Here is a 17,115-nt window from a genome sequence, read left to right as displayed (position 1 = left end):
CGTCGTCATCCTTCCCACTGTTTCAGCGCCCTACCTGACGGAGGGTACACAGACCCTCGTAGCACCCTCCGACGAACGTGTGCTTGCAACATCTTCGGGCGAGGTCTCCGTCACCACTGCTGCAGTTTTAATACAACTGCTGCAGCTGCTGCTGCTGCTGCTGCTGCTGCTGTGCTGTGCTGCTGGGCAGTGAAAGCGTCGTTCTGGCGGTTTGGGTTCCCACCGCCACGGCAACTTCGGCAAGAAAGAAGCAGTGTCTTTAGTACATTGGTGGAGACAACTGTACGTTGGTCACTTCTCAACCCTCATTCGTGATACCTGCACCGTCCTTCTCTTTGCACTCTTACTGCACTCTTCCTTTCGCTGGCTTTCGTATTCGAGAGCATCGTTTGGGTTTTTGAACACCAGCATTCGTGAAGGGAAGAGCGAGAGAAGGAAATATTGGAAGTTGAAAAGAATTTCTGTATCCGGATTAAAGTGCTTACAAGCGTGCAAGTTCACCAATAAAAGTTACGAGCGCAGACCAGAAAATTGTTTATATATAAAGTGTGACGATATTGAAACCAACCACCACTGCTTCGATATTCCTTACCCGGATTGATTAAAATACCATTCGGTAATTGGTGTTATTATTCTGTTAACAATTCGGAAACTATAGAGCGTTTCGGTGGCATCCTTGTGGGAAAAAAAATTATCGTCCAAATTCGAACATTCGTACGTTAGACGAAATTTGTGATTAAAGATAAGTGATTTAACATAACAAAATTCATAATTCCAAATTGGAAAAAAATTAAAACGAAGATATCATTTAAATCCGAGTGAAGTTGAATTTGATATACAGTTGAAAAAGGGTGAAGTTCTTCTGAAGCCACATTTAACCAGTGATAATCGTTGGAAGTAGTATAAAGTGTTTTTGAATGAGATAAGTGCTGAGTTAAGTGCTGACTTATAGCGGCACTCGGACTCAGCATGTCGTGCTGATTTTCTCAGCCCAACATGAGGTAAGTACGAGAGATTCATTCTGGCGTGCTTGCTCATAATAACATAAGGTAATGGACAGAATTAATTCAGATGTTTTTCGTCCTCTTGTTTATATTTCTCCCTCGGAGAAAAATAAACTTGTATTGGGGACGATCTGATCTCTGATTTCTCCATCCGGATCTCGCGGTGTTGGAGATTGGAGGTCGAATAATGTGGCTGTGAATATGTTCGACCAATCACTGAATAGTCATTTTTTTTGTGATTTTTGTAATTGCCATCCAGTGAAAGTGGAAGGTCAGGGCATCTTGTGTATTTTAGGAAGTTAACCGACGGCTTGGCGTTATTGTGCGTACTTATATCAGGAAGTCAATAGGAAATTATTTGTTGATTGTAATGTATCAAATGAACAAGGAATGTTTAGAAACGCGATGATTTTGCTTTCTTAAAATTGCAATGGCAAATTTGTTGCTTTTCTTGTTTTCGAATCGGCAATTGGAGTTCATCACGCCTTCCTTGCCGTTATAGTTTTTAGTCACCCCTCGAAACGGTCTATGAATTAGTAAAGACGTCGGCCACAATATGATCGAGAGTTGAAATCTAAAGGTATAGAAAATGGCGGATTGAGACACTGGGGAGAAATGCCTTGACCAGTCGTAAAGGTTACACTGTGGGACGAAGGTGAGTTAAGTCCACTTTTGAAATTTACTTCCCTTGCGATCGGGAACCTTTTTGCATTCGTTTTACATACGTTTTATTTTGCATTTATTCTGAAAGTGGAGAAGTTTTCCTGTTTAGAATTTTTAATGTAAGTAATTGTTAAAAAAAGTTGAACAAGTTTTTATTTGTAGAAAATTCGAATTACAGAATGCATCCGCATCCAGATGTGAACGTAACAATACACTAACAGTGTACACAGATAAATTCGTGTTTTTGAGCAAGTGTGTGTATTTCCGTGTGTATTTTGATGTGACTGCATCAAAATACACACGCGTTCACTATGTACCCCCAGATTTCTTCCTGTATTCAATAGGACCTAATTTAAGAAAAACTGCTGTTAGCATTCACGAATATACTCAAAATACAAATATCCACTATAAAAGAAAGGAGGGGGGGGGGGACATCGGAATGTTTGCTTATGTCGTTATCTGTTACGATGAGCGATACATTTTGAAAACGGGCGACGCGTAGGTGAATTTTTGAAACTGTTATCACCAGTTCTCTTGAATTCCCCCTTTTCTTGATACCAAAGGTCGTGTATAGGATACGCATACACGTTCTAGTTATCCTTCTATATAGTCAGTGTAGATGTAAAGAACCTCTCTTTCCGTATGATTTAATAGGAAACAATAAACGTTCATTTTTTACATTTTCATTCTACTGATTCTTCGTTTAACTGTTCAGTAAACGACTTGGGGGGGGTGGGCGCAAGATAAGTTGTTCGTTAGGTCCTGTTATGAAATGTAGTTATTGCTCAAGAACTAAAGTTCGGGTAAGGATGCAAGTTTTCATTACTTTGGTTCCAACCGTTGCACATTATTATTTTTTTTTAGAATGTGTATTTTTTTTATCATATTGTAACCATTCGCGTTTAGTGATCATCTATCTGTGATTAAGTAAATTACAAATAATTATCAAGCTTTCAGGATAACCTATACTTAACTCTCTCTCTCTCTCTCTCTCTCTCTCTCTCTCTCTCTCTCTCTCTCTCTCTCTCTCTCTCTCTCTCTTTGAGTTATTATAGCGTCCAAGATGTAAGAAACTTCAGATTAAAGTAAAATTTTGGGTTGGGAAAATGTTCACAGCGAATAAAAAAATGCTTGTCTTGTCGGGGAATATCCCGTATGCTCTCTCTCTCTCTCTCTCTCTCTCTCTCTCTCTCTCTCTCTCTCACGTACCCATACCCAAGCATGCTGTATATATTATATAATATATATCTATATATATATATATATATATATAGATGAATAGACGTGTTGCATTTGCATGATCATTAAAGGTTATGTAATTTGATGTTTTATTTTTAGATTGTCTTTAGATACACTATGACTATTCCCATGCTCCGTTCAGATATGCGTACTCCTCTTTTCCTTCATTATGTCATTCAACAGTGATGTTCACATGGCTTTCAGTAGGATCCAAATGAGAGAGACACTGCGCTGCTGTAACGATGCACTCATTGTTAGATAAATTTCTAAGTGAAGAGAAAAACTACTCATACGGAGTAATGTTTCATTTCTTGAATACGGGGTTATGTGTTATGTTCCGTATACGTGTGGATTAATACGCTACCTTTTTCTTTTACGGATTAATTTCCTATCTATCTTCTGTACGGAGTAACGTGCTACATTTTCTGTAGACAGTAATTTATTAACTTTCTTGCCTACGGAGTAATTTGTTCACTGTCTTGCTTATGGAGTAAATGTAACCTTTCCTGTGTACGGAGTAATCTGTTGCCTTTACATGTGTACGGTGTAATGTGTTACCTTTCTTGTGCACGGATTAATTTGTTACCTGTCTTGCTTACGGAGTAAATGTTACTTTTCCTGTGTACTGAGTGATGTGTTACCGTTTCATGTGTACTGAGTAATTTGTTACGATTCTTGCTTATGGAGTAATTTGTTACTTTAGTTGATTTTCATTCCGAGAATGATACCCTCCATTATGAAAGCTCCTCCCTGGGTCCACATAATATCAGTCCATTTAGGTATCAAGAAGGAGGCTCTGTTCAAAATATGCGCGTTAACGTTAAAGTACTAATCTCTCTCTCTCTCTCTCTCTCTCTCTCTCTCTCTCTCTCTGTATTCCTTTTAAGCTCGTATGGATAATTCCATTTTTTTTTTACATAATCTATGTTCATGCGTAAACACAAGAATTGAAAAAAAGCTATTTCAGTTAAGGTAAAAATAAAAATAAAAAGGAAAGAACGAGAATTCGTTCAAACCGCTAAAGAAATCAAACAAAAATGTCATGCAAGCTTCAGCTATGCCACTGGTTGACGGAGCGTAACCCGTTTTCTGTTGCTCCGTAGTCTAGTACTATAATAGAGACCCATTTCAGCACGAATGATAATTTACGGTTTCCTTACTAGGATAACTGTGCGAAGGCGAATTCCGGCCAGTTTGGCCACCTCTTAAATCAATGCTAATTGGACAGAAGTCATTAGTATTGGCCAAAGTCTTGCCGCCTTCGAGTCCGATTTGTGCCTTTCCCCAATCCTTTTCAACACCCACTTGTCTGTTTTGTGATAATATGTCTGTCGAGAGATATGTATTGTCCGGGTGAGAAATGGGATTTTAGGTTTCGCCTGCAACCGGTTGAGGTTTATTCAGCATCTAGGTTACTACTGCTGGCGGAGAGCCAAGTAAAAGTTGTTACGACCGAATCCTATGGAGCTGTGGAAGTTGTTGGATTTTTACTCTAATGCTCATTGCCGTTGGTGGAATTTGAACGGAAGAATGCACTCGATTGTTTCGATTAGCGTTTTAGTTACGATTACTGATAAGGAATAAGTTTCATTGCTAGTGTGCAATTCACTCTCGTAGCTAAGTAAATGGCAATGTGGATTCTATTTGTAAGTTTTCTTATCCGTGTAAAGTTTTATTTGCACTATCTGAATGTGGTTAAAAATGGATGAAGTTTTTAAGAGGTGATCGAATTTCTTGTGTATACTTGCAATTTTGGGTTGTCCTGTCGGGTAGTATAACATCTCCTGTTGTAAACGTAATCAGTATCTTTAAATGTTGCTGCACAAATATTTCAGTAAACAATCTTAAACGTAGATTGTAATTCTCCGCATTTGATTTCGATTCAAAATGTTAATCTTTATTGCTGAAAAATACGACTCGATTTTGTATGAATAAGTAATGCATGCTGTTGGTATTTTAATTTATAGGAAGAAATCCTAAATATATCTAGCAGTAAAGCTTTGCGTCAGTAATGACTTTCAAATCCTCTCTCTCAAACTCCTCTCTCTCTCTCTCTCTCTCTCCTCTCTCTCTCTCATCTCTCTCTCTCTCTCTCTCTCTCTCTCTCTCTACTCTCCTCTCTCTCCTCATTATATATATATATTTTATATGTATAAGTATTATATTTCAGTTATAATATATATATATATATATATATATATATATATATATATATATATATATATATATATATTACAGATTAAACAAACACAAGTCTTTTATTTTTAGTTTCGACATGAGCTACCTGAAAATTAACAGATATCCATGAACGGGCTTAATATTCGGCCGAATTTTTAGGTACCCAGAACTAATTGTTAATTATATGTACGAATGTATAACTGAATCATGAAAAGTTTGGAACGTGATAAATGCATGATTAAAGGTATAAGCCACGAAGGAAAGTGAAACACTGGAGTAGCAACTACTCCAGTGTTTCACTTTCCTTCATGACTTATACCTTTATAATATGTACTATATATATGTGTGTGTGTGTGTGTGTGTGTGTGTGTGTGTATGTATAAATCTAATGAAAAGGTCTGCACAGGTACATAGATATATTAATGTTTAAGCAGCTAAAATTGAGTATGTGTTAACTAAAGTTCAATGTGTTCATTGAAGCGTTCCAGGCACCCGTCTGGGAAATAAACATTTTTAAATGAGTATGTACATTGATATGCTTGCAAAACAGCTAGTCATCGAAGAACTTTTGATCAGCACAGGAAAATATTTCCCACTAAATTATGAACAGAAGAAGATTCTGCAAGATTCCTAATTCAGTCGAATGCAAAATTACCAGGACAAGAATTAGATGTCAGCAAACAAGCCTCAGCAGACAGACAGACTAACGGGGATGCGCAGTGGACGTCCAGCAGCTGCCTGTCTGCCGAAAGAAGGAACCAGTCTCACGATTGTTTATTTTGCACTGCAAAGAACAAAATAAACAAATAGCAAAGACGAGGTGGGAAGAATCCATGTCTTACCTGACGTCAGTGATTTGGTCCTTTGAGATTGAAGAAAAACGAATGCTGGAGAGAAGAGAGAGAGAGAGAGAGAGAGAGAGAGAGAGAGAGAGAGAGAGAGAAAGTATGTCAGGTAAAGTAATACTTTGAGTTGGATTTAACATGAATACTCGGAATAAAAAAAAAATTTAGACGCCGTTAATCTAGTTTATTGCATTAGAATTATAATCGAAAGAGTTTATATAATGGAGGAATAATTATCTTTGAAAATGCATGATATTTCATGATTAAATAATACTCTACGTAACAGGCTAATCTTCAATCGACTTGTCTAGTAGAACTTCAGCAAAACACGGTATGGTTAAGTTGAAAAAAGATAGAAAGGTAATATTTAATAAAGCTCGAGTTATTCATAAATAAACTGAGGAAAAAGCAGCCTAAAAAAGAAGAATCGTGCTTAGAAAATTGACGGGCTTCAGCCTACGACGAATGAGATAAACATACCCCCCTTCACAGACATTCAAAGCCCTGGCTAAGTACCCAAAAGCAGAAGAGCCACGTCTTGCCCATATACATAGGAACCATATACACAGGACCCATAAACATAAGAACCGCATTAATAGACGGCCAGCGACAAGAGGTATTTAGCACCGCCGAATGATGGGTGGTTTTCCTGATGACATCTGCGTTAGGGAAGAACCGGTTCGCTAATGAATATGATGTCGGTTTCTATGGCCGTAGGTTAGGGGATAAGTCAGATTTGGGAGCGCCTGTGTGTGGCAACCACGCTCCAATAATGGAAGAGAGGCTTGCTGGGTTTGTTTCACTAGTCATAAAGTACGATTAGCCGGAACACTGTTTCGTGCTAAACTGATTTAAAAGGGAAGGGGGTATAGGGTAGATAGATACCTTATAGAGGCTGGATAGGAATGTATATCATGAAAAAGTGGGGTTTAATGTCAGTTAAGGAAATCCACGGGTGTATCCAGTTGTGGATACGAAAATCGTCATGGAAATTTATCTCTCAAACTATTCTTCAGCTTTTTGATATTCTGTTTGCCTTATAGTCACAATGTTAACATACATTCATACGTACAAACAAACGTACAGTTTTGTAATATTCTATTGGCATGAAAACTGAAAATTATAAAACGTACTTACACACATGTAAACTGTGTGATGAAGACAAATCTTTGAAATATAGATTTTGAGTTGACTGACAAGACAGACGTGCCATAGGGAGAGTTCAGTAATCAAGTGTGTTTATTACTTGCCTTGGAGTTCACGGTATTACTTCCAAATCTTGAAAGGAGGTCTGTCGATTCGTTGATGGGAAGTGCATTTGACTTCCATATGATGTAATGTAATATTATGTCGTAACAAATGAATGATATTCAGTCCAGTTACCACAGAAATTAGAATAGGACATTTTCATTTCTCCTCTGTTTTCTCCTGGAGAGTGTCACCCCCCGCCCCCGCCGCCTTCCTCTCTCTCTCTCTCTCAACTGTTAGCCCTGGAGGCTTGTGACCTTCGAGTCTGTATCTACACTTCAACCTGACTTCTTAAACAATTGAAACCCCCGGTTTGATTGGAAGCATTTGAGAGTCTAAGGAAGAGAGGAGAAGAGAAGAGAAAGAGGAGGAGGAGAGAAGAGAGAAGAGAGGAGAGACGAGAGAGAGAGAGAGAGAGAGAGAGAGAGAGAGAATGCCTCTGGATTCCTCCTCTTCCAATTAAAACCCAACACCGACAGGGCTCAGTTGTGTCCGGAGGCGGAGAGTCGAGACAACGGAAACGGTACGACGACACAACCCTTTTTGGTCAATGCATCCCCCACTAGGTGACCTTGGGAATTTGGGTGGGGGGGAGGGGTTGGCTAAAAAGAGAGAGAGAGAGAGAGAGAGAGAGAGAGAGAGAGAGAAGAGGTATTATAAGGTAGTGTTTACATAAAGGAAGAGTAGAAATTTATCCCAAGATACAAAGCAGAAAGAAAGATGAAAATATTCGAATAAGGAAATGAATGGAATGAAGATAGAGGATTGAACGGTTTAGGGAGAGGGAGATAATTGCTTTGAAGACACTGACCCATCCTCATCTAATTGAAAAAAAAAAAATTAACGAGAAGGCTCTATGCGTTCAAAGAAACGATAACATTTCCACTGCCGGCGAACGAATGTCTGACGATGAAGAAAAAAGAAAACATGCGATTCAGATGATCAAGGAATGCTGGAGTACTTCCTAAAAAAAAAAAAAAAAAAAAAAAAAAAAAAAAAAAAAAAAGAATGATGAGTAGAGGGCACAGAAGAAGAAAAATGCACACCTAATGATTACGTTCAGCGACTAGAGAGAATCTTGATAAAGTATAGTTATAGATATAGATTCCGCTATTTTTATTTTCGACAAATGTGGCCCAGTGCTTGGCTGGACAGTTTAAATTTCATATCACATCAAGAAATCAAGTCAAATTAATGACAAAAATGCACCTCCGCGAGACTTACCGAGGCGTATGGCGGATATAACAGCATTCAGGACGTGGAAATTACAGTTTATGTGACTTCGCAGAGAGCAAACTAGCGCGGGACGGAGCAACTGTGGGACCTAACCTTGAGGAATGCCCAGACGATGACAAAAAAGAGAGAGAGAGAGAGAGAGAGATAGAAGGAAGGAAGGCCGCACGCTCGCAAGAAAATGCTGATGACCGTCCTTCCTTCTGTAGTGCAACAGGAAGTGGAAGTTGATGTTAAAAAGTAAGTCCCGTGCGTGGTATGTGCAAAGAATCCGAGGCTCGCAAATTGAGACCATGGGGATGATTTGGCTGATATGTCTGAGAACTCGTGAGTCATACCTACCATATTGTTGTTAAATGATGACATGTGTCATTGCTCGTGTCATTTGGCAGTCGTGGAGTCTCTCTCTCTCTCTCTCTCTCTCTCTCTCTCTCTCTCTCTCTCACTATCTTTTTTTTTACTAAGGAATACTCGACTTATATCTACTTAACGATCACACTGGTGTGTTCATGTGTCATATTGTATGTTATTGTTGGTTCTAGATTCTGTGGTGCGGTTACATTTGAACAGAAATTTAGGTGAGAAATAGATTTTCCCCCAAGGTTTTTTGCTCAGGCTAAGTAAGATCCATGATATATACTGTGTATTTCAAGAGTTGGGATTTTATGGCGTTATTCTTGGTGGCAAGAAAATTCTGATTTTAACTAATCAGAAACATCTGTACGTACAATTTCAGAATATTCATTTAGACGATAGAACGAAAAATATTAATTAATTGTTTTATTTTTATTCAGAATAGCAGAAACATATGTACGTACAATTTCAGAATATTCATTTAGACGAAAGAATGAAAAATATTAATTAGATAGTTTTTTTTTTTTCATTCAGATTTTTTGTTTTTTGGTTTTAATTCAGATTGCAGACATTAATGTTCTCTTTTCACTTATATTCTTTAAAGGCTTTTCGTAATAAGACCCTTAAAGAAATGAGGGCAATCATTATAAAAGAAAGGCCCCTATGGGGGTAGCGCCGTCAGTGCACGTCACGTGGTGCACTGTAGGCATGACTTAGGGTTCTTTGCAGCGTCCCTTCGGCCCGTAACTGCAACCCCTTTCATTCTTTTCATATTCTTGTTTCCATCTTACTTTCCACCCTCTCCTAACAATGTTTAATTGCGCAACTGCCAAGTTTTCCTCCTATTATACCTTTTCTACTTCTTACTCTATTTTCCTTTTAGTTCTGAATGACCTCATAGCTCCCAGCAGTTGGCCTTCAAGCCTAAACTTTATACTCTATTGTAAAGGAGTCTTACCAGCCTTATTGGGTTCCGGAAAACCAAGTTTGCAAATGCATTAGATCGCACTTACTCTATGGTATTTTGAGAAGAGAAATGCCTCAAATCGTACTGCTGTAACTGTTCTAAGGATTTATGAGAAAAGCAGAGGCCTCAGCTCGTAGGTACTTGCTGTGTGGTTTCATGGGAAGAGCATCATATGCAGTAGCTCGTACTTGCTGTCTGGTTTTAAGATAAGAGCTAATGCATTAGTTCGGACTTGCTCTGTTGTTTCATGAGAGGAGATAAAGCTTTCGATCGTACTTGGTGTCTGGTTGGTCTTAGTCGCTGTATGCTTTTATGAGGGGAGCAGATTTTACTTGCTCTCTGGTTTCATTAAAAAGAGCAAAATACCTAGTTCATACTTTATAGTTTCTTACGTATTTCATCGGAACAGCAAATGTAGAGCGTATAGAAAACTTTTTTTTAAGTACAGAAAGTCGTTCTGTAAAAAAAATTACTTGAAAACTTTTACATATCTGTGAAGAACGATAGGATGAATTTAAAGTTTGTTATATAGCTTGTTAGAATTACTCAGTTCACCAGTGTACACTGTTTTATATATATATATATATATATATATATATATATATATATATATATCTATATATATATATATTATATATATATATATATATATATATATAGTATATATATAATTTTATATTATGTGTGTGTTATGTGAATACGTATGTTGTAAGCAAATGTATTCTTGAATCACTTAGCGCATGACATGCATTCTCTGTGTACCAAAGACCTTTCGACCTTTCGTTGAACAAAGGTATCACTCCTTTTTCATTCAAAGAGTTGCATTGTAACTGCGTTCATTATCAGAGTCAATTTCCTCCTTGAACACTCGATGTTGAAAGATCAAAGTTTAATCAGCTATTTTTGGATGGGCGTTTCAATTATAAGTTCAAGAGACTTGGTACTCTCCTGATTTATTTATGTGCATTTGCTTCGTTTGAAAGACGTATTTGCACCAAAACAGGATCTTTTGAGATCAAATCATTAACATTTTCTGACTCAGCGAGTGACAGCGCCTCTCTCTCTCTCTCTCTCTCTCTCTCTCTCTCTCTCTCTCTCTCTCTCTCTCTCTCTCTCTCTCTTCGCCAGTCTTTCTATCTGGCAATCCTACCTTCTCCTTGCCGTCCTTTAAATACTATGCAGGTCTGAAGTTCCCATTAACACCTCGAGGTAAGCGCCTCAGTGGCGTGGTCGGTACTGTGCTGGCGTGCTGCCTCGGTGGCTGCGAGTTAGAGATGTGTATTTCTGGTGATAGAAGTTCACTCTCGACGTGGTTCGGAAGTCACGTAAAGCCGTTGGTCCCGTTGCTGAATAACCACTGGTTCCATGCAACGTAAAAACACCATACAAACAAACAAGCCAACAACACCTCGAGGTCATGAGGGCTTTCTGTCTTTCTGTTGCCTTTTGCGAGAACAGGAAATAATGATAATGCGGCCGTTGCGTAAATGTTACATGTATAATGAATGGATGAGTACGATGACCGGGAACGAGAGAGAGAAAACAAGATGATTACCCAAGAAGGAGTACCTGTAAAATAGCATTGCACTTGTAAATAAGGCGTCACTTGAGGCTGTTGGCAAAATCTGTGACGGTACGTATCGCTGCCATTGATTATGGAGTCATAATGCTTTATCTCTGTGAACGTGCACGTCATTTTCCCTTTCGTTGCTTTCACCAGTCGTATTTCTCTGGGTCTTACTGACAGGTAAGTTGTCTGCCAGGCACATTAATGATATGCAGTTATAACGGAGTTCCCAGGGTTGTGTCCTTAGGCTATGTTGCATTGTTGCTCGAGGGAAGTCTGAGACGGATTTGGGGGAGGGGGTTGAGGCGAGTTAAGTGAGTTTTTGGTGGGGGGGCGGCGGTCGGTGGGGGCGCCGGGTTAACTGAGTTTGATGTGCCAACACTCACGTCCACAAGTTCCAGTGCACTTCTTCTGTTCTGTATTAGAAAGCAGGCACAGGTAGCTTCAGTTCTTTGCAGATGTAGAACTTTTTAATAAATACATAGTTTGTAGAAACTTCTAAAATACCTTTTTTTTTTGCGAAGATGATTGTAGGTGACGGCTAATGAGCAATTGTTCAAAAGACACACCCGTTCCTCTAAATTTTGTGTCTTGGAGTGAGCTGGAATTTCTCGCTGGCCTGTTTTCCTGGTGGTCTCTTGGACAACTTGGTTGAAGTCTCTCTTTTATTTGCGGAAATGCCGTGTCATTATTCTTTCTAAAATTATTCTAAAATATTTCTTTTCTAATGAAGTCTCTGGTTTTACTGGTTTGTTATTTATATAATTTTGTTTGAAGAATAAGCAGTTTGCTTAAGATTTATTTGCCCTCAAGTTAACTACCAGAACTGAAGGTTCATGATGACATAATGTCAAGTTACATCTGCAGTGAATTATAAAGACAGCATTTTCACGCTCTCATAGGCTTCAGCGACGGCGAGGAGGTTGTCATGGAAGCCAAATAATTTGATCGATGTTTTGGCCAGTGCGATGGAACCTCTCAATCACCAGGGAAAATCGCAGGAAAGAATTGGTGTGGTTGCAATGAAGGTCTGATTTATATATACACCTTGGTTGCGATGAATGAACGTTGCGTCGCGTCAGACGGCCAGTGGAGCATTCCAGGAGACTGGAAGGGACTGGGAGGAGGAGGAGGAGGAGGAAGACCCTGGAAGAGGAGTAGGAGGAGGTGGAATTTTCCAGTCGCCCGGAATAACTTTCCAGAAATGTTAGTTCCAGTGCATCTTCCTCTTACAGTCTCTCTCTTGCTCTCTCTCTCTCCATTAGTGTTAGCTGACTCATCAGACAAACTGGAAAGAAGGATTAGCAGCCGGCTCCTCCGTGTACCCCTTTCTTGCTCTCTCCTCTCCCTGACTCACGCGCCCCCTCCCCCTCACCTCCCCCCACTGTCATCATGCCACATCCCCAGTGTTCCCCAGTCTTCTCCCTGACCCCTTCCTCCAAGTTTCCCCAGACCTCCAGTGAGCAGCCACTCCTTCTCTCCCTCTCAACGTATACCTGGTAATACCCCTCCCCTTTTTGTCCTCTGTGCAACCCTCGGATGTTCGTTTTAGCACAATATTCTTCAGTCCCCCTTAAAAATCACTTAGGCGCATCTGTAATAGATTTTTTCCCCCTCTCTGGAGATGAAATCGCCAAGATAAAGTTTTTGTAAAAAAAAATGGGAACAGGATTCGATAAACTGGTTTTTGTTTGCAACTTCAGGAACTAAACGGTTGGGTAGTATAGTGAACAGGCGTTGCAAGGGCTTCTGACAAGGTCACTCGTAGTTTTGGATTCAGTTACTCGTTGAGCAAAATTCTGCATTTCGTCTTGCCCCTCTTGACTGGCATTTTGGTATCTGATTTCCTTGAGATTTTCAGAATTATTTGGAGACTGCATATTAAGGTCCGCGGAACGAGCGAGGCGAAGTCCGTAGAGATGTTGTCTCGAACGTCCCCAGAAATTCATGAAAATGAAGGAAAGTGACTTCTTGTTCTTGAACGATGCAATGAACCTCAGGAAGAGCATCTCTATAGTAACATGTTCTAAAGCAATTTTGCTCTATCAAATACTGATCCCTAGTCTCAGGCATGTTGTTGCATTGTGCAATATGTTGACTTTGCAACTCAAATGATGTGAAATAGTTTCACTTAATAAGATTTAACATCGTTTTATCGGAAAATTTCACTTAGTTATCATTGTATTCAGTTATTTCAAGTCTTCGTTGATTTTCGTATAAAAACTTTAACTATACGTTTTCTAGGTATCTCCATTCCCAGCCTCTCCTGAGCAGTTTCTGAAGTTTACAACTATTTAGTATAGTATTTATTTGTACTATGCATCGTTTTGATATTCCTCTCCTTAACCTTTTTTTGAATTTTTATTTTTGGCTGCTCCACACCACAGTTAACTAATCACTATATATATATATATATATATATATATATATATATATAATATATATATATATATATATATATATATATATAGTATATATATATCTATAAATATATATATATAGATATATATATATATATATATATATATATAGTATATATATATATATATATATATATATATATATATATATACATATATCTATATCTATATATATCTATATATATATAAATATATATATATATATATATATATATATATATATATATATTTATATATATATATATATATATATAATATATATATATATATATATAGATATAGATATACATATATATATATATATATCTATATATAATATATATATATATATATATATATATAGAGAGAGAGAGAGAGAGAGAGAGAGAGAGAGAGAGAGAGAGAGAGAGAGAGAGAGAGAGATATATATATATATATATATATATATATATATATATATATATATTATATATATATATATATATATATCCCGTGTTACTGAAGTTAGAACAGCTCTGAGTTAGAACCGGAAAGGGGAAGCCATAGATATCTAATTTGGCACTAGGTCAAATCAGTGCGGAAGCCAGCTCCACCCCCAACCTGTGCAATCTGTGCAGTAATAACAAAAACAAGCAACAAATATATACCGGAACGCACGATGATTAATTGTATTTTTCACCTTTATCTACCTTATCCGATGACTCCACGGTGATTTATTTCTACACCCCAAACAGAATATTTTAATGCTTACTTGTTGACTGATGACTTTCCCTTTAGATGCATCTTTAGATTCTCAAGAGAGATCAGACTCGTTATAGTCTTCTTGAGCTCCATTTAGTATTTCTCTTTGTCTTGATCATACCCCAAGTTTTCTTGTTTTTAAGTGGTTTTTCATTCATGGTGTATGTATTTTATATTAATTCAAACTACTTCACTAGTTTACAATAACACTTAGAGTAAAAAAGACTGAACGCCGAAGTGCGTAAGTCAATAGATGATAAAAAAGAAAAGGTAAATATGATCAATTTTAGCTCCAAAATTTGTACACGACAAAACCTGTTCATTGCAAACATAATTAATAGTGAAATTCAGAGCCTCCGACGAAGTAAAATGTTTGACATACCCGAGAAAATTAGTGTTATTAAACGAGGCATTACTCCCTGATACCCACTCCAACCCCGCATCATAATAGCTCCAAATGCACTTTATAATCCATTCAGTGTGGCTTAGAGGCATCAAGATGATCAGATAAAGGGAATGATACACTGGGATATGTGAAGATCTCGACTTGAGGACTGGAGTCACTACTTTTGCCTTGTCTTGATAGGATCTCATTTGCCATTGCTAGCATTCGGCATGTGTTAGCTGCTTGCATGTGGAACCTTTTGAAAGAATTATGAATAATTTCAAATGAAATGGGAATCTTGATCATTTACAAATGTCAGGGAACCCGGCCCCCCCCCCCCTCTCTCTCTCTCTCTCTCTCCCCTCTCTCTCCTCTCTCTCTCTCTCTCTCTCTCTCTCTCTCTCTCTCTCTCTTGAAATCACCGAACTTCAGACGCAAAAAAAGTACTTAGAAATAAACGATGAGGAATTGTACGGAGTGTTACAGATATGGGTCAGTAAGATCAGGGAAGGGATTAGATATGAAATAAGTCAAGTATCTGATAAATGTAATTAGGAGGACAGATCTGCAGTGACAGACGGGTAGTGCTCGAGAGACAGACGTCTGTGGATTACAGACAGGTCACTAGCCTTACCTAGTTATTGGGTATGGAAAATATAGTGGATTTCAGTTACGTATAGGTGATTATCCTATTCTGAAAATCGGGACAAGAAATCGCAAACATTTAATAATTACTAGAACGAAAAGAGGAAAGAAGATGAAAGGAACAGGTAGGAAAGAACGCTCAGAGGACTTGAGCAGACGTCACGTACAGGCAGCAGACAGAGATTATAAAAACTTGAAAAGATGATTCCCTGAAAAAAAAAAAAGCATATATAAGTTTCGAATGACTTTACTGCCTCATTGTTGCACAGTCGACGTCATTTATTGAACTCCGTGATGCTGCAGCAACGTCCCAAGGCCATTGAGGGGGGAGGGGTGGGGGAGGGGGGAAAGGGTAGTGAAGGGGAGGGGTAAGGGGGGAAAGGGTTGGTGATAAGAGGGCGTCGCTTGCAGGAGACCAATTGTCCGCATTTGTTTATCAGTCCTACTCCTTGAGATGCCTTGCTCGTTATCGGTTTTGTTTGTTGCATTAAATGGATGATTTGCTAACTCGGTGTCTAGGAGATGATAAGAATTATAATTTTTTATTTACTAGGTAAGGAAAGTAGCTTTGTAGTCCTCGCGTGCCTTGCCGAATATTTTACAAGATTAATTTCGATCTTTTTCCCCCAGTGATCATTGATAGCGCAACATCTGCTCTTTCTCCTTCACATAACTTGGGTAATATTAAGTGCCGCGAATTATTTTATTAATTTTTTTTATTATGCTGTGGGTTGATTTATTTTAAAGCTGATTTATTTTTATTTTTATTTATTTCATAATCTAAATTTCATATATTTATTTGTTTGCTATTTAGTCAAGATCTTATTAACATTTGCGTCAGTCGCTGATCTCTCATATTTTCCCGAAATTTTCTTTATTGTTCTTTTAAACTTGCTTCATGCCTCCCCTCGAACACTGATCACAATGAATCTCTCTCTCTCTCTCTCTCTCTCTCTCTCTCTCTCTCTCTCTCTCTCTCTCTCTCTCTCTCTCTCTTTAAAGAACGAACGAACTGAGAGGGGGGCCAGGAATTAGAACTATTCTCTGTACGCATTCTCGGACTTGATGAATGCAGAAGAACCACGGGAGCAGTTTCGTCCATTAGCAGAAAGATATCAGTAATTAAAGCAGAGATAGCCCCTGGAAACAAACCTTGACTTATGGCGGGTGTTTATTCAAGATCATTTCCTCTTCATAACTCGATTTAGCATTGCAGTCCACGTAAACAGTTGAACATGACATTCTTGATAACACTCGGCATCTATCATCGCTGCAGATAAAGTGCAGCAGAGTCTGCCATGATTTTATCACGCCCAGCTGTCTTGCATTTGAAGGAAAAAAAAAAAGTGGTAAGGTTTCATAATAGCAGCGATAAGCCATAGACTGACGACCATATCATCGGTAATGCAATATCTGCGGCTGAGTTACGCCCAGGCGATGCTGATGGGTCTCCCCCCGCCACCCCCCCCTATTGTGTGAAGGTGAAGAAACTTCGCGTTATACTACTTAGGGCGTGAGACCTCCCAATCTCGCATTGCGCCCTCCTCTGTGCCCCTCTGATGGAGATTTAATGCTTTTTAACAGGCATAAAGCGAAACTTTTATCATGGATTGTTAAACAGTCTCGGAGTGGGGTGATTACTGTTTA

At 38.5% G+C, this 17,115-nt stretch overlaps 1 protein-coding gene across 4 annotated transcripts in view; it reads left to right on the top strand.

Moving 5' to 3' along the window:
• The window catches only part of LOC135206748 (UPF0430 protein CG31712-like), a 687,024-nt gene that overhangs the window by 340,083 nt on the left and 329,826 nt on the right, over window positions 1-17,115 (top strand). For 2 of the 4 annotated variants that reach the window (XM_064238237.1, XM_064238229.1), the window contains exon 1: window positions 1-1,001. This exon is cut by the window's left edge and continues 636 nt beyond it. The exons of the other annotated variants lie outside the window; for them this stretch is intronic. The gene's annotated coding sequence lies outside the window, so the exon portion shown is untranslated. The remainder of the gene's footprint in view (window positions 1,002-17,115) is intronic. 4 annotated transcript variants of the gene reach the window in all.

Source organism: Macrobrachium nipponense, chromosome 31, assembly GCF_015104395.2.
Source record: "Macrobrachium nipponense isolate FS-2020 chromosome 31, ASM1510439v2, whole genome shotgun sequence".
NCBI classification, from domain to species: Eukaryota; Metazoa; Arthropoda; class Malacostraca; order Decapoda; family Palaemonidae; genus Macrobrachium; species Macrobrachium nipponense.
The sequence above is the reverse complement of the archived record's forward strand: the minus strand, read 5'-3'. Positions and strand labels throughout refer to the sequence as shown.